Source organism: Lissotriton helveticus, chromosome 5_1 (genome assembly GCF_964261635.1).
Source record: "Lissotriton helveticus chromosome 5_1, aLisHel1.1, whole genome shotgun sequence".
NCBI lineage: Eukaryota > Metazoa > Chordata > Amphibia > Caudata > Salamandridae > Lissotriton > Lissotriton helveticus.
Window position 1 is genome coordinate 1,114,607,788 of NC_136065.1, and position 22,190 is coordinate 1,114,629,977.

Consider the following 22,190-nt stretch of genomic DNA (forward strand, 5'->3'; position numbering starts at 1 on the left):
TTGTTGGATTCGAGGAAGGCGGCGAGCTGACTATTGACGGCTTTCTCAATGACTTTGGCGGGGAATGGGAGGAGCGAGATGGGGCGGTAGTTCTTAAGTTCGGTGGGGTCTGCTGTGGGTTTCTTCAGAAGGGCGCTGAGTTCGGCATGTTTCCAGTTTTCCGGGAAGGTAGCGGAGTTGAAGGAACAGTTGATGACATCGTGGAGGTGGGGTGCGATGATGGAGTCTGCTTTGTTGAAAATGTGGTGGGGACATGGGTCGGTAGGTGATCCTGAGTGGATGGAGTTCATCAGGCGGATGGTGTCTTCGGTGGTGATTGGGTTCCAGGCGCAGAGGTTGCTAGAGTGTGGTTTTGGTTCGGGGGTAGGTGGAGTGGACTGGTCTTCGGACTGGTTTTCAAAGCTGTTATGTATTTCGGCGATTTTGTTGTGGAAGAATGAGGATAGAGAGTCGCAGAGGTCTTGGGAGGGAGTGCTGTCGTTGGTGCCGGCGGTGGGGTTAGTAAATTCTTTGACGATGTTGAATAGGTCCTTGCTGTTTTGGGCAGTGTTGTCAAGTCGATCCTTGAATGCTGATTTCTTGGTGGATCTGATCAGTTGGTGGTGTTTGCGGGTGGCGTTCTTGAAGGTGGCTAGGTTGTCAGTGGTTGGGTTTTTTCTCCAGGTTTTCTCGAGAGTACGACAGAGCTTCTTGGATTTCTTAAGGTCATCGTTGAACCAGGGGGCTTTTTTGCTACCTTGCTTGATTAGATGGTTTTTCAGGGGTGCTAGTACGTCGGCGCTGTGGGTGATCCATTGTGTGAGGTTAGTGGCTGCTTGGTTTGGGTCCGATGATATGGCAGGGGGGTTTTGGTGAAGCGATGTGAAGAGCTGGTCGGTGGTGATTTTGTTCCAATTTCTTCGAGGAATAGGTTGTGGGGGGTTGTGGGTCGTGGTCTTTTTGTAGTTGAAGTGAACACAGCTGTGGTCCGTCCAATGGAGAGCTGTGGTGTGATCGACGGAGATGTGCTTGCTGGAGGTGAAGATAGGGTCGAGCGTGTGTCCGGCAAGGTGGGTGGGGGTGTCAACAAGTTGTTTGAGTCCGAGATTGGGCAGGTTGTCTAGGAGGGTGGTGGTGTTGCTGTCGTTTTTCTTTTCCAGGTGGAAGTTGAGGTCTCCCAGTAGAATGTAGTTCTCGGAGGGGAGGGCATGTGGGCTGATGAAGTCAGTGATGTCTTCGCTGAATTGTGTGCGGGGTCCTGGTGGTCTGTAGATGAGGGTGCCTCTGAGTGTGGTTTTGGGGTCGGTGTGAATCTGGAAGTGAAGGTGTTCGGCGGAAGTGAGGTTATCGTCGGAACTGGTTGTGATGCGAATGGTGTTCTTATGGACGATAGCGATGCCTCCTCCTGTTTGGTTGGTGCGATCTTTTCTGATGATCTTGTAGGCGTCCGGGATGGCAATGGCGATGTCGGGTGCTGATGAGGCGTTCATCCATGTTTCTGTAAGGAAGGTGACGTCCGGCGATGTGGTGTCGAGTAGGTTCCAGAGTTCAATGGAGTGTCTGTGGACTGAGTGGGTGTTGAGCAGGATGCACTTCAGGTGGTTAGTGTCGGAGTTCTGTTTGGCGTTTGTGGATTTGGTGTGGGTCCTGATGCAGTCAAACTTGTAGGAGTGGCAGGTGAAGGGTCCATGGGTGTGTCCAGGCGCGGCTAGATAGCAGTTTGGGAGTCGGCCGGGGTTAAGGGCTGAGAGGGTTGCGGTGTCGTAAGTAATGCGGGTGGAATAGGTTTTGCGGGAGGCAGGGGGTCTGGCACTGGACGCGGTCCAGGCACGGACGGGCGTAGACGGGCTTACCTTTGGCGCACCTTCGGCGCGCATTGGGCGCGTCCGCTGCGTGTGAACGCTGCGCGCAAAAGCATCTGTCATATGTGGATAGTGGAGGGGGCGGGGGCGAGGGAGTAGCAGCTGGGAGGCGGGAGCGGGGTGGAGAGCCGGGCAGGGAGGCACAACAACAAACAACAAGATGGCAGCAAGCCAAAAGCGAAACAGGATTGGGGCACAATCGAAATGAACGCGATGAAAATGGCAGTGGCACCGGCACACACAAGCACAACTGAAATATTCTGGCAAAAGGCAGCGCAGCACAATTTAAAACTCTTGAAAGCGCACTTTCGCAATAGCGCTACAATATCAATGTAATATGCAATCAGGCACGAATAATAGCGCTGCAATACCAATGTAATATGCACTCAGGCACTGATAATTGTGGGAGCAATGCGAGGTAGCAGAGAGCAATTCAGGAGTATAGCGCTACGATACCACAGCGGCAAGCTGATCAGGGAGCAGCGTGAGGAACGACCACGTCTGAGGGGATCAGGACGGTCACAGTGCTACAGCACGAGAGTGGAGCCTAAACTATCAGTGGGAGGGAGGAGCAGCTGGGAGGCGGGAGCGGGGTGGAGAGCCGGGCAGGGAGGCACAACAACAAACAACAAGATGGCAGCAAGCCAAAAGCGAAACAGGATTGGGGCACAATCGAAATGAACGCGATGAAAATGGCAGTGGCACCGGCACAGACAAGCACAACTGAAATATTCTGGCAAAAGGCAGCGCAGCACAATTTAAAACTCTTGAAAGCGCACTTTCGCAATAGCGCTACAATATCAATGTAATATGCAATCAGGCACGAATAATAGCGCTGCAATACCAATGTAATATGCACTCAGGCACTGATAATTGTGGGAGCAATGCGAGGTAGCAGAGAGCAATTCAGGAGTATAGCGCTACGATACCACAGCGGCAAGCTGATCAGGGAGCAGCGTGAGGAACGACCACGTCTGAGGGGATCAGGACGGTCACAGCGCTACAGCACGAGAGTGGAGCCTAAACTATCAGTGGGAGGGAGGAGCAGCTGGGAGGCGGGAGCGGGGTGGAGAGCCGGGCAGGGAGGCACAACAACAAACAACAAGATGGCAGCAAGCCAAAAGCAAAACAGGATTGGGGCACAATCGAAATGAACGCGATGAAAATGGCAGTGGCACCAGCACAGACAAGCACAACTGAAATATTCTGGCAAAAGGCAGCGCAGCACAATTTAAATCTCTGGATAGCGCACTTTCGCAATAGCACTACAATATCAATGTAATATGCAATCAGGCACGAATAATAGCGCTACAATACCAATGTAATATGCACTCAGGCACTGATAATTGTGGGAGCAATGCGAGGTAGCAGAGAGCAATTCGGGAGTATAGCGCTACGATACCACAGGCGGCAAGCAGATCAGGGAGCAGCGTGAGGAGCGACCGCGTCTGAGGGGATCAGGACGGTCATGAGTCAGTGTCCGATGGCTCAAGTTTCCTTTGAGTGGGGGGGGGTCTCTGGTACTCTGCAGGTCTGTGTGAGGAAAGCCATGCCTGTAGACTATTTGCTAGGGAATGACTTGGAAGACTCCCCTTGGGAAAAGGTGGAGAAGACGACTCACCTGAGGATGGTCGGTCTGCCTGACTGGGCGTGTGTGACCACCCGGTCAATGGCAGCCAGTAGGGGTGCTCAAGAGATCCTGGGGCCTGAAGATGAGGCCCAGGAACCGGCCTTAGGGAGAAGGCGCAGGGGGCGCGGGAAACCGGCCCCTGAAGTTCCCACGGTCCAGGAGGAAGCAGACCTTGAGGGGGATGCCCTGGAGCCTACAGGGGAACAGTTTGCTGAACTGGGGGACCTGCCTGAGCTGACCCATTGGCAGCAAGAAGGAGGCCCCTCCAGGGAGGAATTCTGCAGGGAGCAGAAAGAATGCCCTTCTCTCGTGGGTATGCGGCAGCAGGCTGCAGACCAGGCCAATGGTGTTCAGGCCAAGACACATTGTGTGTACTGGGAGAATGACCTCCTGTATTCAGAGCCTAAGGCTGCTGAACCTGGGTCAGCCCGTGTGCTGGTGGTACCCCAGAAGTTCAGAGCCTTCCTACTAGGGCTGGCTCATGATGTGCCGTTAGCATGACATTTGGGGATGGACAAGACCTATGACAGGCTTGTCACCCACTTTTATTGGCCCCAAATGCACAAGAGCTCAGATGCTCACTGTAGATCTTGTCAGACTTGCCAGGCAAGTGGTAAGAGCGGAGGGAGGCACAAGGCTCCTCTGCAACCCTTCCCCGTGGTCGGTACTCCATTCCAGCGAGTGGGTATTGGCATTGTTGGGCCTCTGGACCCCAAGACAGCCATGGGCAACAGGTTTATCCTGGTCTTGGTGGACCATGCCACCCGGTACCCTGAAGCCATCCCTCGGAGGACAGTGACGTCCCCCGTGGTGGGACGGGCGCTGATGGGAATTTTCTCACGAGTAGGATTCCCTCTAGAGGTGGTGAGCGACAGGGGCACCAACTTCATATCCAAGTATATGAAGTCCCTTTGGCAAGAGTGTGGTGTAACTTACAAGTTCACCACTCCTTACCATCCCCAAGGAAATGGGTTTGTTGAGAGATTCAACCGAACCCTAAAAGGCATGATCATGGGCCTGGAAGGTCCAATGAGGCGTAAGTGGGACGTCCTCTAGCCATGCCTTCTCTTTGCATACCGTGAGGTGCCACAGAAGTCCCTAGGGTTCAGCCCCTTTGAACTGATGTATGGTCACCCAGTGAGAGGACCTCTGAGTTTGGTAAAGGAAGGCTGGGAGCAATCTCCCAGGAAACCTCCCTAGAATGTATACAGTTACATGTTGACCTTCAGAAACCAGACCAGGCGATTCAGACAACTTGCTGAGGCAAATCTGGAAGCCAGCCAGGAAGAGATGAAGCGGTGGTACGACCAGAATGCCACTCTGGTAGAGCTTCAACCTGGGCAAAAGGTGTGGGTCTTGGCCCCAGTGGAGCCTTGTGCACTTCAGGATAAGTGGACAGGTCGATTTGAGGTTGTGGAACGCAAGAGTCCTGTAACCTCCTTGGTGGACATGCAGTCTCCCAGGAACCCTTTGAGGGTCCTACATGTTAACCGCCTTAAGCCCCACTTGGAGAGGTCCGAAGTGGGCATGTTGTTGGCAACTAATGATGGAATGGAGGAGGAGTCTGAGCCTCTTCCTGACCTCTTGGTAGCCTCTGAGAAAGATGGGTCAGTGGATGGAGTTAACCTCTCAGCCACCCTGACGCCTGAGCAACAGGAAGACTGCCGCCAGTTGCTGGGGCAGTTTCCAGATCTGTTCTCCCTGGTTCCTGGTGTCACAGATTGGTGCATCCATGACGTGGACACAGGAGACAGCTTACCTGTGAGGCATAAGGCCTACAGAGTAACTGACAGGGTCAGAGCCTGCATCGAGAAGGAGGTCTCCAAAATGCTTGCTCTTAGGGTGGTTGAGTCCTCCAGCAGTCCTTGGTCCAGCCCCGTGGTCTTGGTCCCAAAGGCTGCTGCGCCGGGAGCCACACCTGAACTCCGGTTCTGTGTGGACTACAGAGGGCTCAATTCAGTCACGAAGACTGACGCGCACCCTATCCCCAGAGCTGATGAGCTCATTCATCGGCTAGGGGCTGCCCGGTTCCTTAGCAAGTTTGATTTAACGTCTGGGTACTGGCAGATCGCCTTGACCGATGGGGCCAAAGAGAGGTCAGCATTCTCTACACCAGATGGGCATTTCCAGTTCCGGGCTATGCCATTTGGAATGAAGAATGCCCCTGCCACCTTTCAGAGGTTGGTCAACCAGGTGTTGGTTGGGCTGGATGAGTTCAGTGCCGCCTACCTGGATGACATCGCAGTGTTCAGTGGCACCTGGCCAGAACACCTGCAACACCTCTGGGAAGTGTTGATGGCACTGCACAAAGCAGGCCTCACAATCAAGGCAAGCAAGTGCCAGATTGGGCAGGGTTCAGTGGTGTACTTGGGACACCAAGTGGGGAGTGGCAAGGTGGCACCCTTGCAACCCAAAATTGAGACCATCCTGGCTTGGGAACCCCACAAGACCCAGACTGAAGTAAGAGCCTTCCTGGGGCTCACTGGGTACTACAGGAGGTTTGTCAAGGGCTATGACACTATTGTGACCCCCTTGACAGAGCTGACTTCCAAGAAGCAGCCCAAGAATGTGATCTGGACTGACACCTGTCAGAAGGCTTTTGACACCCTGAAAACTGCCATGTGCACGGCGCCCGTGCTCTTGGCTCCTGATTTCTCCAAGGAATTTCTAGTGCAAACAGATGCTTCAGAGCATGGTGTAGGGGCTGTTCTCTCACAGATGACTGAGGAGGGCTGGGACCAACCTGTAGCCTTCACCAGTAGGAGGTTACTTCCCCGGGAACGTAGGTGGAGCGAGAAGCATTTGCTGTGGTCTGGGCACTGAAGAAGCTAAGACCCTACTTGCTTGGGTCTCACTTCCGGGTTCAGACAGACCACAGGCCCCTCAGATGGTTGATGCAAATGAGGGGTGAGAACCCAAAGCTGTTGAGGTGGTCCATCTCCCTGCAGGGTATGGACTTCACGGTGGAACATCGCCCTGGCACTGAACACGCCAATGCTGACGGTCTGTCCAGGTTTTTCCGCCTTAGTGATGAGGAACTCCCTGGGGAAGGGTAGTTCTCCCCACATTTCAGCTGGAGGGGACACGTGTTAGACCTGGCACCTTGGCGTGAGTTTCCCTTCCACTTTCTGCTGATGTGCCTCAGATGTTTTTGCTGGTGTCCGCTGCTCAGGGCACTGCGTCACGGCCAACCCATGCCGCAGTGCAAGTGCTCCCTATGTAAAGTGTAACTGTGATTGATATTCCTGATTGGCTCATTGGATTTACTGTCAGTCCCCGGTAAAGTGCACCAGGAGAGCCAGGGCTTGTAAATGCCAGTGCTGCTAGTGGGCCTGCAGCGCTGGTTGCGCCACCCACAGAAGCAGCCTGTTAAAATGTGTCTAGGGTTTGCCATTGCAGAACCTGTGTGCAGTCTGGTACTGTCATGCTGGCTGGGCAAGTGCACACACTTGCCAGACCCTTAACCTTCCCTTTACTTCATATTAGTCACCCCTATGGTAGGCCCAAGGGCAGGGTGCATTGTAAGTGTAAGGTAGGACATGCCCTGATGTGTGTGGCATGTCCTAATAGTGAATTACAGCCAAATTCGTTTTTCACTATTGAAAGGCTACCTGTTCTCTTAGGCCAGATGGGCTACTGGAATTATTACACTCTATAATCCCAGCAGGCTCAGGGAACAAGGTAGAAAGTCAAGTTTAGTATGCCTGAACTCAGAATAATAAAATACTTCTTTTAGTAAAGTTTATTTTAGTAGCCTGTGTTTGCAAATGCTACTTTTAGAAAGTTAGCATTTGCTTGCCTAAATTTCAGCCCGCCTCTGCTTGGATACGTATCTGACTGTCTGGGATATGTGAGTGACAGGGCTGGGGGATGACAGGTGGTAAATGCAAGGATTACACCTTGGTGGGAGGTGGGAGTGCCCCTGGACTCTGAATAGGGCTGTGCTCTGCCACCACAATGCTGGCTCTGCCCCCTGGGGAGCGACTGATGACTCAGCCGACACCTGGCCCAGGAGAGGAGAAGCACTGTCAACAAGGTACTCCTGGCTGCCCCTGTCCACACAATGCTGGCTCCACCTCCTGGGGAGCGTCTGATGTGCCTGCCCCTCACACTGAAAGCAGAAGCCAGAGTACTCCCAACAAAGTACTCAGAGATTGAAAAGAGTTATGCAAAGGCCCCCCTGGCCTGCTGGCTTGTGAGAGCAAAGAAAATGCTATATAAAAGTAGGAGCCCTGCTCCTTGTAAATCAGAATCCTGTTTCCCACAAAGAACCTCTGCCCAACTAAAAGGAGAAGAAGACGCTGGAAGGACTGGCCTGCTGCTTGCCTTGCTGAGGAAGGAGAGGAAAAGACTTGCTGAAAAGACTTTGTAGACTTGTGGTAGAAACTTTCTCCAAGGGCTTGACTGAGCTTGCCCCCTGACCTGAGCCACAGGATCATCTGGCTCAACCTGCTCTCTGCCCGTCTGCCGGTATCTGTGAGGATTTCTGCCCCCGCCGGAGCCGTGACCCTGGTGCCCCCAGCCCCTCCTCGAGGCCGTGACCAACTGTGTTTCCCCGTCCCCGCCGAGGAAGAGCCCCGCTCCGCCGAGCCGCCCTTCCCCTGCTGTGGGAAATCGCCGTGTCACCTCGCCTTGGAGGCTCATTGGTGTGCCCCCCAGGCTCCCGCCTGAAGCCCCCACCGGACCCCAAAGACCCAGAGAACAGATCCCTCGAAGTCCGGACGCCTCCTCCCAAGGTTCTTCACCGGTCTCGGGGCCCGCAACATTTTATTTTCCCATATGCAGATCACAAAGGTACGTGCCTACCTCTGAGAAGGCCCTGGGTTAGGCCCTGGGTTCCTCGAGGCTGAGAGCCCCCACCTCTGGAAAAGGCCCTGGGTTAGGCCCTGGGTTTCTCCTCGAGGCTCCTCTCATCGCCTCCCTGCTCCTCACTGCAACTGAGAGCCACCACCTCCGGAACAGGCCCAGGGTTTTTTAAGGCCCCTCTCTGGTGTCCATTCAACCCACACCGCGAGATGCATGAGTCACGGTAGGGTCTCGCTCATTTTCACCGGGGAAAGCGCACAGAAGCGCTAAGAAGCGGCCAGGGAGTCCTAAAGAGGCCTCAGGGGCTAAGAACAGTTTGAAAGAACTAAGAGAACCGTTTTTGAAGTAAAAGAGACTAAGAAGCAATATTTGAACTGTAAACAAAGAGAACACTTGCCTATTTACAACCTTGTGGCTTAGCAAAACGTTATCAATGGTCTTGTGATAAATACTTGTCTGCATAGATATATATTTTTATATAAAGGAGACGTATTTTCATATAACCACAGCCTGGTGTCCATTTGTGGGGGGATTGGTATATTTACTGTGTGTGTTATTACAAATGCTTAACTCAGAAACGCCTGGAGAATAGCCTTGGCTGCTCACGCCACGCACCTAGAGGGTGAGCTAGGGTAATTCTAAGGGGTCATCCTTCGCCCTGACTTAGAGGGGAGGGTCCTTGCTTGTCACAAGTGAATACTTGCGCCAACCAGAGACCCCCAATCCAAACACCTATATATACATTATGACACATTCACAACGTATACGTGCAGTAAGCTAATGATGAGTAACACTTACCTGTCACCACACCACCATGGCCTCACTCCATCAGGACACCGCCAGTATAATGGGAACTTCTAAATCTTCTTGATAGAAACCTGCTGGCATGATGACAATGGAGTACTGTTAGCCAGGAGAGAAGACCACTACTGCAACATCTAAATTCATTCAACATCTAAATACAGTTGGAGTACTGCTGTCAGCTTGACAGAACACTTGGTAACACTGCCGAGGCGGGCCAGGGTTAGCCCCACCAAGACTTAAATTAGGACCTTAAAGTAGATTTTAAAGGTGTCGCCATATACTTTGATTAAAGTGATAGTAACAACCTTTGATGGCTGTGTGGGAGGTGCATTTTGTAGGATTGTTTGATCATAGCTTGTTCAAGTCTATGCTTTGCTCAGGGGGTAGCAGTTATTTGTTTGTTGATTTGAATGGCTTAGGAGTTCAAGGTAGGTACTGTTTACTGAGGAGTAAAGCCTATATGAAAGGGATATTGGTGTTTTGAAATTCGCCATGTATGGTGTATTTTTGAGTGGTTGTCTTGTACCACATTTTAAAGATCCTATCAATCATCAAGGTTTGGCACTGGGTATGTTTCAATAAGTTGTTTGCAGAAGATACAATTACGATTTGTTTTTCATTAGTATTACTGTCATGTAAGAGGAAGAGTTCCCCTTTATGTGTTATTGTTAAATGCTCTGGTATGTCTATGTCCTGGTTTCATCTAGGAGCAGGTGGGGTATCCTAGTGGCTGTATTAATGCATGTAATTACATGCTTAAAATTGCAGATAAATGGTAGTTGGCCTGTTATATGTTCAAAGACTTTGGGTAGTATGTCTTTAAGGATTTTGGTTGTGGGTTCCTGGGAACTAGTGCCTGCATCTCTTATGCTTGGAAATATTTCTCTGACTTTTATCTTTGAAACATTAGGAGTGGTTAAGCTCTATTTAATCAATTACAGCATTTTATTTTCTTGTTGACCTTCCATAACATGCATTAGAATAGTATTCAGTACATTTCAAGTTTATAGTTTATGCCAATGCACTTTCTTGGCTACAGGTGTAGCCATAGGACTTAATACTTGTTTTCCTTTTTGTGATGTGATACGTTTGTGCCTCCAGTCATTATATCTGTATTGAGTTTAAAAATATGAATATATATATATAATAGTTACATTTTGAATGTTAGTAATTTGTATATTTAAAAATGCAGTTACTTTTATTTTATTTACTTACTTTTATGTTTTGTTGGGATGTTTTCAGTGGTTTTCAGCTTTACCTTTCAGCTTGTTTAAATGTGCAGCAGGCATTTGTTTTCTGTTGAAAGAAGAACATTAGATTACTATAAATTGGTATTTCTTGCTTTTTTGTGGAGGTTTAGGGAGTTTGGTCTGTCTTTGGTTGCTTTTTGGGTGAGTTTATATACTTTCTTTATTTTATATTTTTGTACATTGTTGTAGTGAAGATTCTTTAGTAGTTTGCTCATCTGGAAATTGTGTTTTTTTCCAGGTAGTCTGTAAAACGATAAAAGTTAAAGAGTGTCATACTAATTGTTAATAATTAATTTTTCAGTTTCGGCGTTATTTAATTTTTAGTTTACATATTGGTATTACTTACTTGAATATGTAGTTGTAGAGATGTATATTTTGATGTATAATCTTTTGTAGAGAGAATCCGGTACAGATTCTATCTCTTACAGTGTTTGCAGTTTTTGGAGAAATTGTTTGCTTTAATTAATGTGCCTTTTATATTGTTTGAGTATTTTTATTGGCTAAAGTTGTTTAAAATGTAATTTTATTGGTTGGTTTAGTATCACTTGAATTTTTTTTATCAGTTCAGGTCTTGGTTTGCTAAACATTAATTTATATTTTCTTTTAGTAGTATTATATATAACTGTACTTTTTAATGAATGTATTTGTTTTGATGTATTTTATATTGTTATTTGTTTTTAAATGTTTATAGTAAATAATAATGTTTAGATGCATTTATTGATGTTTTTAGTAAGTTTCTGGTTTATTTGAAGTTATTGGTTTATGTAAAAATGTACTTTTTAATTAGTTATTTTGATGATAATTTTGTAGTCGATGTTTTGGTATTCAATATTTTTGGCATGGTTCATGTTTATTTATAGGTAATGATATTTGTGATTCTGATATTTTTGTTATCGATATATGTAAAAAATTGTATTTTAGTTAACAATATTTGTGTGCTCAATATTAGTGATTTGTATAGTTATGTATATGAAGTTGATATTTTTATTCTCAATATCAACTTCCTGATATTTGTGTTTCTCGATATTTGTTGGATTGATTTTGTGTCACTGATCCAGCTGTGCATTGATTGTGCCTCGATGTAAAAGTGGCATTAGGGCAGGACAGTAGCCCTGGAAGTACATTGAGAAAGCAAAAGGTCATTGTTTTTCATAGAGGTCAGAGGTAATAGGCCACAGAGCTAAAGAAAAAAAAATACATAGTATATAAGAAGTAGCCATAGTTTGCAGACTTCTTTAGAACTATTTTGACTGTAGTTGTTTCATCATGTATTTATTTCGATTTCCCTTCGAATTTTTATTTAACAATTGTTTTGGAAAATATTTGTAATAAGTAGGAAAATAGCATGTTTATTGCATATACTGTACGTACCATTTAAAAAAATGTCTGTATATAATTTTGGACATATCATAAACTCACAACCAATAGATAGTTAATCATAATGTAAGATCTATTCAAAATGTATTTATAACAACAGGAAATTAAGAGCACATCTGATATCTATATGTTAAATACAATGCCTGTGCTTATCAATAGATGTTACAAACGTATAAAAATGATGTTACGGGAAATCCATTCATTAGTCATTATCAGAACACAAATCATACAATGACCTAAAGTCAATTACTCTGAGAAGTGCATGAGCAAATAATTAAAATATAACATCAACATGTATCAGTACTGTAATTTTGAATGTGGCAAAATATATATTAAACATTTTCCAATGAGTTCTAGAACTGTCAATTCAACTAAAAGATAGGACCAAACAAACTCTGGTTCTGTATGCAGGCTTTCCATGTAAAAATGGTCACACCTAAATGCAATATCCATACAAAACAGCTTTTATGTAGGTAGTGGCAGAAGCTTTATAAAAAGGATTAATTAAGCATATCATATTTCTAGAGCAGGCACACAGCCACACAGATAAAAATTAAACTCGTCAACCACTAATTTTTCATCATGCAAACAAAACAAACTAGAATACCTTTGCAATTTTACAGCAAAAGACAGGCTGAGATTAAACCTCAATTCTATATATAGTGGAAGCTATGGGTTATTGGAACAAACTAGGTAATACTGTTTTCCTGCCAGTGCTAACTGGGTATTTATAGAGCATTATTGGTCATGTATTTCAACTAATTGTTATCCTTTGCATCCCAGGAAAGCTTTTTTATACTTACTTTGTTATTCCTGTTCAGCATCACTGGCAAGAAGCTTGTCACAAGCAATGATCTCTGGTAGGTTGTGCATTCTGCAGAATGCTTTACCTTATGTACTGTTTTTGCTTTCTCATTTACAGGTGACAGAGTTTCAGGTTTCAAAAACTTAGCGGCCTAATACGATGTTGGTAAGAATTTCCTCCGACCGACACATGGCGGAAACGGTTTGACCGACCTCCGGTTGGCAGCTTGACCTCGTCATTATGATACGAAAGAATATGGTGCGGTCGCGTTCTCCCATTTCCCTATAGGAACTTGTTTTATGGACGTAAACTGGCCATAATGCAAGCTCCCATAGAGACATGGTAGAATGTGTTAATCCATGCCACAGGGTGGAGGATGCAGGTATTAACAGGGGGCACCATAGATGCTCCCTCTGCCCCCACCTGGAAGCCGCAAGAGAAAGGGGGACGTGCTATGGTCACGCAAACACAATTTCCGACAGCTGGTCGTGAATGAAACCGACGATGTTGGTCATAAAGCCTCTGATCTAAGGTCGGAGGCTATATGACCAACATCGTAATCGGCCCCACAGTGTATGGATCTGGAGAATGATGGGTGCTTCCTGTGGGTGCTTGCCATGTACCTCTGCACTGTTGGTGCGCAGGTTGATGTGTTCTGACACCACTTAGGGCCTGATTATCAGTTTGCCTGTTCAGGAACAGACAGCCCCACCAGCAGCCAGCTCCATCATTGCCAAACCCATGTGCGCACCATCCGCCACTTTCCGCGTATCTGGTTGGACTATTTTGGAGGCTCTGAAAATGGGCATTACAGTGGGAACGCCAAGAACAATTCCTGCACAGCATTGACTATACAGTCCATGCCATGCAGTAACTGGGGTGCATGCACACAGGGGGGCACATATGCATCCCCATGCACATGGGCAACAGGGGGCTCTGTAGAACCCCCTTTGTTGCACCTACAGCATATATCTGAGCCCTTGACCACCACGCTACAGCCAGGGACCAGTGGTTCCTTGCCGTTTGCAGCGGTGCAGTGGTGGGCCAACCACCAAAGTTGGAATTCGGCAGTAGGACTGCCAGTGCTGAGGTGGCTGTATCACCATGCCCCCACAAGACCGGTGGTCCTTGGAACTAAGTCCTAAGAGTCTGTAGAACTGGCAGTATCTACAAAAGTGGAAATGGATTTTATACAGAGTTGTGCCCAATCGTGACTGTCAAGACTTGCAAGAGTCAAGAGGATGTCACGCCCTGTGCTAGTGGAGAAGTCCATGTTCTTCCATTTCATACAAGGCCCTATTATTTATGCCTGGATTAGAAAGTGCAGAGCCCTCCTGGTGGGTGTCCCTAGTGGTTGATGGGTCGGCGAAATGTGAAAATTATGTGTGTGTCTTGTGTATGTGGGTGGAGAGAATTACAGACTTATTTTGAAAAAGCTGAACCCTGCCTTAAATAGCAAACTGAACAAAAACAATGGATTGACAAGCGGTCTCAATAAATAATCAGTGACTGAGATTGACTTGAGCATGCCATAGATCACCTTTACTTTTTTCCTCATTGTAACACCCTGGGGCTCATTATGATGTTGGGTGAAACGCCTCCTCCGAATAGTTGGAATCTCCTCGACTGCATCAGAGCCCTTCCTACCGACTCGGTCAGTTTTCATATTAACCACCCGATTATGATGTTCACGGTCGGAATGTAAATCATGCGGTCATTCTGAATCGGTTCTGAGCAACTCGTGGAGTATTCGTGTCAGTTTGAACTGTATTGTATGCCCCTCAGGTGTACAATACACCCAAGACATTATGATGTCGCTTTCCAACAGCCTTTTTGCGTCGGCCTGTCTGACCCACAAAGGCTGTCGTAAAGTAACGTTGGGGGGCCCTGGCAGGGCCCCCAAGCCCCCATGACCTATGGTTGGTAGCCAAGGGAGTATCCAAGGTACCCCCTGTAAACCCCTGAACTGTGTGGCAGGCACCGTGGGGTGCCTACAGCAGGGCGTAGGGTTTTCTGCAAACACCCCATTTCCCCGTAGGAGCCTGAGTTACAGCCAGTTGTTGGGCGGAACCTGGGCTCCTATATGAAACAATAGGAATCCGACCAAACAGTGTTTTCAGTCACATCGTAATCCGGCAGTCAGAACTGCTGACTGCAAGTCGATCGGTCCTGAATCCGAGTCGGTGTTGGGCGGAATATTTCTGCCTGACATCGTAATGAGTCCCTCTATGTATGAAGGTTATGCCCTGATGTGGGTCCCACAGTAATCCTGCCAAAGAAACAAGTTATTATTCTCTGATGAAGTTAAAACATGCCAAAAGAGGTCTAGGGCTGCCTGTGTTTCTGTCTCTAGAGGGCATGGCCTGACAGGTCTAACTGAGCAGGACCATCACTGCTTTGCATGTAGAAGGTTTACATTTAGAGGGGCATAGTGGACAAAGAAACAAAGGGGTGGGAAGTGGTTGCGGTAATTACCAGTGACTGAGACTAATTCAAGAAATCGACATATAATCTTTTTGTTTTCCTCAATAACATAATTGTAGACACAGTTTCCAATTTAATTTGAGAAGTCAGCAATAACTTAATGAATGCTTTGTCGTACATGTGTACTAAGCACTGTGTATAGGATAATTTATAACTGCTAGTTATGATCCAACAACATTAGGCCCATCTATTATAAAAGTCATGCAACTTAATCTTCAAACAAAATGGTAAATCCATGTTTCAACCATTAACATGCATTAAAACCTCCAGTCATTGTTAACACTATCATAATGTATGACATAAAAAAATAAAATATCGACAATCACTAACCTTTGATAATAAATAGATCATAATTGTGAGGATTAACCAGCTTAAAAGAGTGAGGGCAGAGGTTTATATTTTCCCACACATCAAACATAATACTTACAAACCATTGAAAAACTGCATATTTGAACAGTCTTGTGTGTGTGTAAGAGCTCGGATGCATCACTTCCAGGTTAGCGACTTTACTTCTAGGGTCTTTGTAATGTCAGTCATATTTAACCAAAAGTCACATGCTGAGACTTTGGGGCTAGTTACGACTTTTGTCCATCCGTCATCGTCCCAGGGCTGGGGACCGCCCACTGATAAGGCGGCGATCCCACATATGGCATTACGATGCAGTCGCCACCACAGCAGTTGCAAGTGCCATGTTTCCATTGCAGTGGGTGCTGCTGGCAGCAGCACCTGCCGCAATGGAAAAAAGGCAGGCTTTGCATTTTCCTTCACTGGATTACTGTAACGGGCTCCTGATACTAGCTAATGAGGATGCTTTAAACCGGTTACAGGTGGTCCAAAACACGGCGGCAAGACTAATCCTGAACGCTCCCACAAGAACCCCCTCCAAGCCCCTTTTGAGAGAACTCCACTGGCTACCGATACGGCAGCGCATTAAGTTTAAAATCTGCTGCACTGTCCATAAATGCCTCTTTGGAGATGGCCCCAAATACCTGGCCCAAAAATTCCAGTTCTATAAACCTGATCGCCTTCTTCGATCAAGTAACCAACTGTTATTAAAATCCCCGCTTATTAAGACCAGGCAAGGTGGCCGAGCCCTCTCTCTTATGGGGCCAACCTTGTGGAATAAACTCCCCCTTAGTCTCAGACAAAACACCAATCACATATCCTTCAGGAAAACGCTCAAAACAACCTTGTTCCTGGAAGAATAATGGCCCATAGCTTATCTACAGAGGTACAAACCTTACCATCCCGGCGTGCAAAGCGCGGAGATACCCCATTGGGGTCGATTCTGGCGCGATATAAGAAACTAAATAAATAAATAAATAAACTATGTGGAAAGAACCACACTGTGCCTGCCACAAGGTGCAGGGAAATGTAGGGGGAACCATAGGTGCAACTCAAGTGCACAAACCACTGCCCCTACACAAGGCGGGCCCACAACAGGCCCCCAAAGGCAACCCCTCCAGCCTTTCCATGGTGAGTGAACCTCCATGGAACGGCTGGTGGGGAGCTAGCATCATAATCACTTGTTTGCTCTAACACTTTTCGCCCTAAGTGGGATGGGTATGCCCTGACGTGGGTCCCTTGCTCCCTGTGCCGCTGGATTCAAGCTAGTCTGGCTGAACAAGGGTGACATACCCTGAAACTGGTCCCAGGATGCTTGTTTCCGGGTCCAGGGAGGACCTGGCCTGGCATTTCGGTCTGGACTGTTCCCATGAGGCACAGGTCAAGACTGATTTGCATATGGCAGGGTCCAAACTGGGGTGGCATATTGGGCAAAAGAACAATGGATTTAACCCAGATCTTTTGACTGGGGGAGAATGTTTGCATTGTCAGTATTCCGTCCATCACTTGTTTGCTGTAACACTTTTCGCCCTAAGAGGGATGGGTATGCCCTGACGTGGGTACCTTGCTCACTATGCCTCTGGATTCAAGCTAGCCTGGCTGAAGAAGGGTGACATACCCTGAAACTGGTCCCAGGATGCTTGTTTCTGGGTCCAGGGAGGACCTGGCCTGGCATTTCGGTCTTTACTGTTCCCTTGAGGCACAGATCAAGACTGATTTGCATATGGCAGGGTCCATACTGGGGTGGCATAGTGGGCAAAAGAACGATGGATTTAACCCAGATCTTTTGACTGGGGGAGAATGTTTGCATTGTCAGCATTCCGTCCATCATTTGTTTGATGTAACACTTTTCGCCCTAAGAGGGATGGGTATGCCCTGACATGGGTACCTTGCTCACAATGCCTCTGGATTCAAGCTAGCCTGGCTGAAGAAGGGTGACATACCCTGAAACCGGTCCCTGGATGCTTGTTTCCGGTCCAGAGAGGACCTGGCCTAGCATTTCGGCCTGGACTTTTCCCATGAGGCACAGGGTCAAGACTGAATTGCATATGGCTGGGTCCAAAGTGGGGTGGCATAGTGGGCAAAAGAACGATGGATTTAACCCACATCTTTTGACTGGGGGATAATGTTTGCATTGCCAGCATTCTGTCCATCACTTGTTTGCTGTAACACTTTTCGCCCTAAGTGGGATGGGTATGCCCTGACGTGGGTCTCTTGCTCACTGTGCCACTGGATTCAAGCTAGCCTGGCTGAAGAAGGGTGACATACCCTGAAACTGGTCCCAGGATGCTTGTTTCCGGGTCCAGGGAGGACCTGGCCTGGCATTTCGGTCTTTACTGTTCCCTTGAGGCACAGCTCAAGACTGATTTGCATATGGCAGGGTCCATACTGGGGTGGCATAGTGGGCAAAAGAACGATGGATTTAACCCAGATCTTTTGACTGGGGGAGAATGTTTGCATTGTCAGCATTCCGTCCATCACTTGTTTGATTTAACACTTTTTGCCCTAAGAGGGATGGGTATGCCCTGACATGGGTACCTTGCTCACAATGCCTCTGGATTCAAGCTAGCCTGGCTGAAGAAGGGTGACATACCCTGAAACCGGTCCCAGGGTGCTTATTTCCGGTCCAGAGAGGACCTGGCCTAGCATTTCGGCCTGGACTTTTCCCATGAGGCACAGGGTCAAGACTGAATTGCATATGGCTGGGTCCAAAGTGGGGTGGCATAGTGGGCAAACGAACAATGGATTTAACCCAGATCTTTTGGCTGGGGGATAATGTTTGCATTGCCAGCATTCTGTCCATCACTTGTTTGCTGTAACACTTTTCACCCTAAGTGGGATGGGTATGCCCTGACGTGGGTCCCTTGCTCACTGTGCCACTGGATTCAAGCTAACCTGGCTGAAGAAGGGTGACATACCCTGAAACTGGTCCCAGGATGCTTGTTTCTGATCCAGGGAGGACCTGGCCTGGCATTTCGGTCTGACTGTTCCCAAGAGGCACAGGGTCAAGACTGATTTGCATATGGCTGGGTCTAAACTGGGGTAGCATAGTGGGCAAAAGAACGATGGACTTAACCCAGATCTTTTGACTGGTGAGAATGTTTGCATTGTCGGCATTCCGTCCATCACTTGTTTGCTGTAACACTTTTCGCCCTAAGTGGTATGGATATACCCTGATGTGGGTCCCTTGCTCACTGTGCCACTGGATTAAAGCTAGCCTGGCTGAAGAAGGGTGACATACCCTGAAACCGGTCCCAGGATGCTTGTTCCGGCCCAGGAAAGACCTGGCCTGGCATTTTGGTCTGGACTGTTCCCATGAGGCACAGGGTCTAGACTGATTTGCATATGGCTGGGTCCAAACTGGGGTAGCATAGTGGGCAAAAGAACAATGGACTTAACCCAGATCTTTTGACTGGGGGAGAATGTTTGCATTGTCAGCATTACGTCCATCACTTGTTTGCTGTAACACTTTTCGCCCTAAGTGGGATGGGTATACCCTGATGTGGGTCCCTTGCACACTGTGCCACTGGATTTAAGCTAGCCTGGCTGAAGAAGGGTGACATACCCGGAAACTGGTCCCAGGATGCTTGTTTCCGGTCCTGGGTGGACCTGGCCGGGCATTTCGGTCTGGACTGTTCCCATGAGGCACAGTCCTGATTTGCATATGGCTGGGTCCAAACTGGGGTAGCATAGTGGGCAGAAGAACGATGGACTTAACCCAGATCTTTTGACTGGGGGAGAATGTTTGCATTGTCAGCATTCCGTCCATCACTTGTTTGCTGTAACACTTATTGCCCTAAGTGGTATGGGTATTACCTGATTTGGGTCCCTTGCTCACTGTGCCACTGGATTAAAGCTAGCCTGGCTGAAGAAGGGTGACATACCCTGAAACCGGTCCCAGGATGCTTGTTCCGGTCCAGGGAAGATCTGGCCTGGCATTTCGGTCTGGACTGTTCCCATGAGGCACAGGGTCAAGACTGATTTGCATATGGCTGGGTCCAAACTGGGGTGGCATAGTGGGCAAAAGAACAATGGATTTAACCCAAATCTTTTGACTGGGGGAGAATGTTTGCATTGTCAGCATTCCGTCCATCACTTGTTTGCTGTAACACTTTTCGCCCTAAGTGGGATGGATATGCCCTGACGTGGGTCCCTTGCTCACTGTGCCACTGGATTCAAGCTAGCCTGGCTGAAGGAGGGTGACATACCCTGAAACTGGTCCCAGGATGCTTGTTTCTAGTCCAGGGAGGACCTGGCCTGGCATTTCGGTCTGGACTGTTCCCATGAGGCACAGGGTCAAGTCTGAATTGCATATGACTGGGTCCAAACCGGGGTGGCATAGTGGGCAAAAGAACGATGGATTTAACCCAAATCTTTTGACTGGGGGACAATGGTTGCATTGTCAGCATTCCGTCCATCACTTGTTTTCTGTAACTTAGCAGGCACAAACAGCATGCATTACGTGCTGAGGGCCTGCACTGCGCTGGTGGGCTCTACAAGCCTGTTGGATTTCTGGCAGTTAGAATTCTCACCTGTCACGATCCCGCCTGCCATCATAATATGGTGTGTAAACAAGGAAGGCTGGGGTCCTGCACTCCCCAGACTGGAACATCCACATATTGAAATCACAGAAAGGTGTCAAGGGAGGTTTATTTTAAATATTCACGATAAACCTGAGACCACTAATTCTGATGTTTTTGAGCATTTACTCTGCTTTGTTTTGATAATTCAAAAAGACATTCATAAATCAAATGGACATGTCTTTTAAAAGGAAACACCACATTAGTAAATCACACAATTGCAACACGTTCGCATCTGTTGTCTCTTGGATCCATTGTCTCGCAATTTGTCTCTCTTGATTCCGGTGTCTCTGTCTTTCCTCCCTGCCATGCGCTGATGGATGGTGTTGGACAATCTCAACCAGTGTCTGCCTCTGCAACCCCCTCCTCTCCATAATGGTGTGAGTTGTTGGCCATGTTCCGGGCTGTCAAGGGTTTCTGGGATCGGTTGTTGACTCACAATGTGGTGGTTTCTTCGGTCAACATGGTGATAGTGGCCTACCTGAATCACCATGGTGGTATAGGGTCCAAGTCCCTGAATGCTGTAGTGTTCCCATTGTTTTGTTGGGTGGAGAGGCACCTGTTGTCTCTATCGGCTGTTCACATCCGGGGGGTGGACAATGGGGTGACTCTGACTCCAGTGGCCTTTTGTCTTGTGTGCGAGAGGCATGGTCTTCCTTTTTTTGACCTCTTTGCTTCACAGCACAGCTCTCAGCTTCCCAGCTTCTGCTCCCGGGTCCATCAGAGGGGGATTTGGGGTGGATGCTCTGATTGTTCCTTGGCGATCTTGCCAGCTGTATGCCTTTCCACCTCTTGCTCTGATCCCCAGGTTCCTGTCTCGTCTTATGTTGGAGGATTGGGAGGCAGTGGTGCCCTTTTGACCCCGGTGTTCCAGGTTTCTCACTCTTCGGTTGTTGGCTATTCAGGGCCCTTGGATGTTTCCGTTCCTTCCGTCTCCCCTGCGGTCATCTCCAATGTGGTCCCTCCAGCAGCTTTGTCTGTCGGTCTGGAAGTTGAGAGGCAGGGGTGGAGGACTCGGAGTCTCCCTGAGAATTTAGCTTTGGCCATTCAGCAGTCCAGGAGGCCATCTACTCTCAAATCCTATGATTGTCATTGGGGTCATTTCCAGCATTGGTGTCAGGCTTAGGTGTTGTCTCCTCTGGTTTTTCCCCTGCCTGATGTCCTCCAGTTCCTCTGGAAGGGTTTGAGAAAGGTTTGTCTGTCTCCACTTTTCATGCTCAGTGGGCTGCTATCAGGGCTTTCCATTCCCCTTGGGGGAATATGTGTGATATGGTCGACTTAGTGTCTCGGTTACTGCGCAGTTTTCCTTATCCCGTCTTGTGGTGAGCCCTTCTTTTTCTCTTTGGATCCTCCCCTTGGTGTTACAGGCTTTGGTGGCTTCTCATTTTGACCCTTTAGTGGACGTGGATATGAAATGTATTACTTTCAAGGTTGTCTTTTTGGTGGCCATTACTTCGGCCCGGTGCCTTGGGGAACCAGGGGCCTTGGTGGCTCGTGAGCCTTTTTTGTCCTTTTCTGATGAGGGGTTGGCCCTTCGGTTGGATTCTTCCTTTGTTCCCAAAGTTACATCTCAAATTCATTGCACCCAGGAGCTGGTGATGCTGGCTTTGAGCTCTGGGCAGGAGGCGGATGACGATCTCCCATGGGCTTTGATGGATGTTTGCCGGGCGTTGGGGATCTATTTGGTCCACACACGTCCTTTTCGAAGTCTGACTCCCTTTTTTCTGTCTTTCAGTGTTTCCTCTCGTGGGTGCAGGGCTTCTTCTTCGTCCACTGGTCGCTGGCTGAAGCAGGTTATCATGTGGGTCTACTCCTTTTCTGTTTCCCCTCCTGTGGCTGGGGTTCAGGGGCATTCGACTTGTGGTATGGCGTCTTCTTGGGCTGAGGTCCGCAGGTGTCCCTGTCTGAGGGTGGCTACCTGGGCTTCTTCTAATACATTTGTGAGGCATTATCACATTCAGAACGTTCTGGGGGGATGATGATAATTTTGATTTGGGGGTTCTTCAAGCTGTCTGCTCCGGATCTCCCTTGTTTTCTGTTTCACTTCAATAAATCAGTGGGATTGCTGTTTGTTGTGTTTGTTGTGGGATGATGGCTGGTTGCGGCTTGGGTATATTTGCTTGTTTTAATGAAAGGAATGAGGATATGGGGTTAATGTCCTATTACTTACCGGTAATCTTCATTACTCCTGGTCCCATTGTCCCTGTCCCCTTCATAGCATCCCTCCCTGCCTCCTGGACTTACCGGCCTTCATCTGGGCTTGGTGGT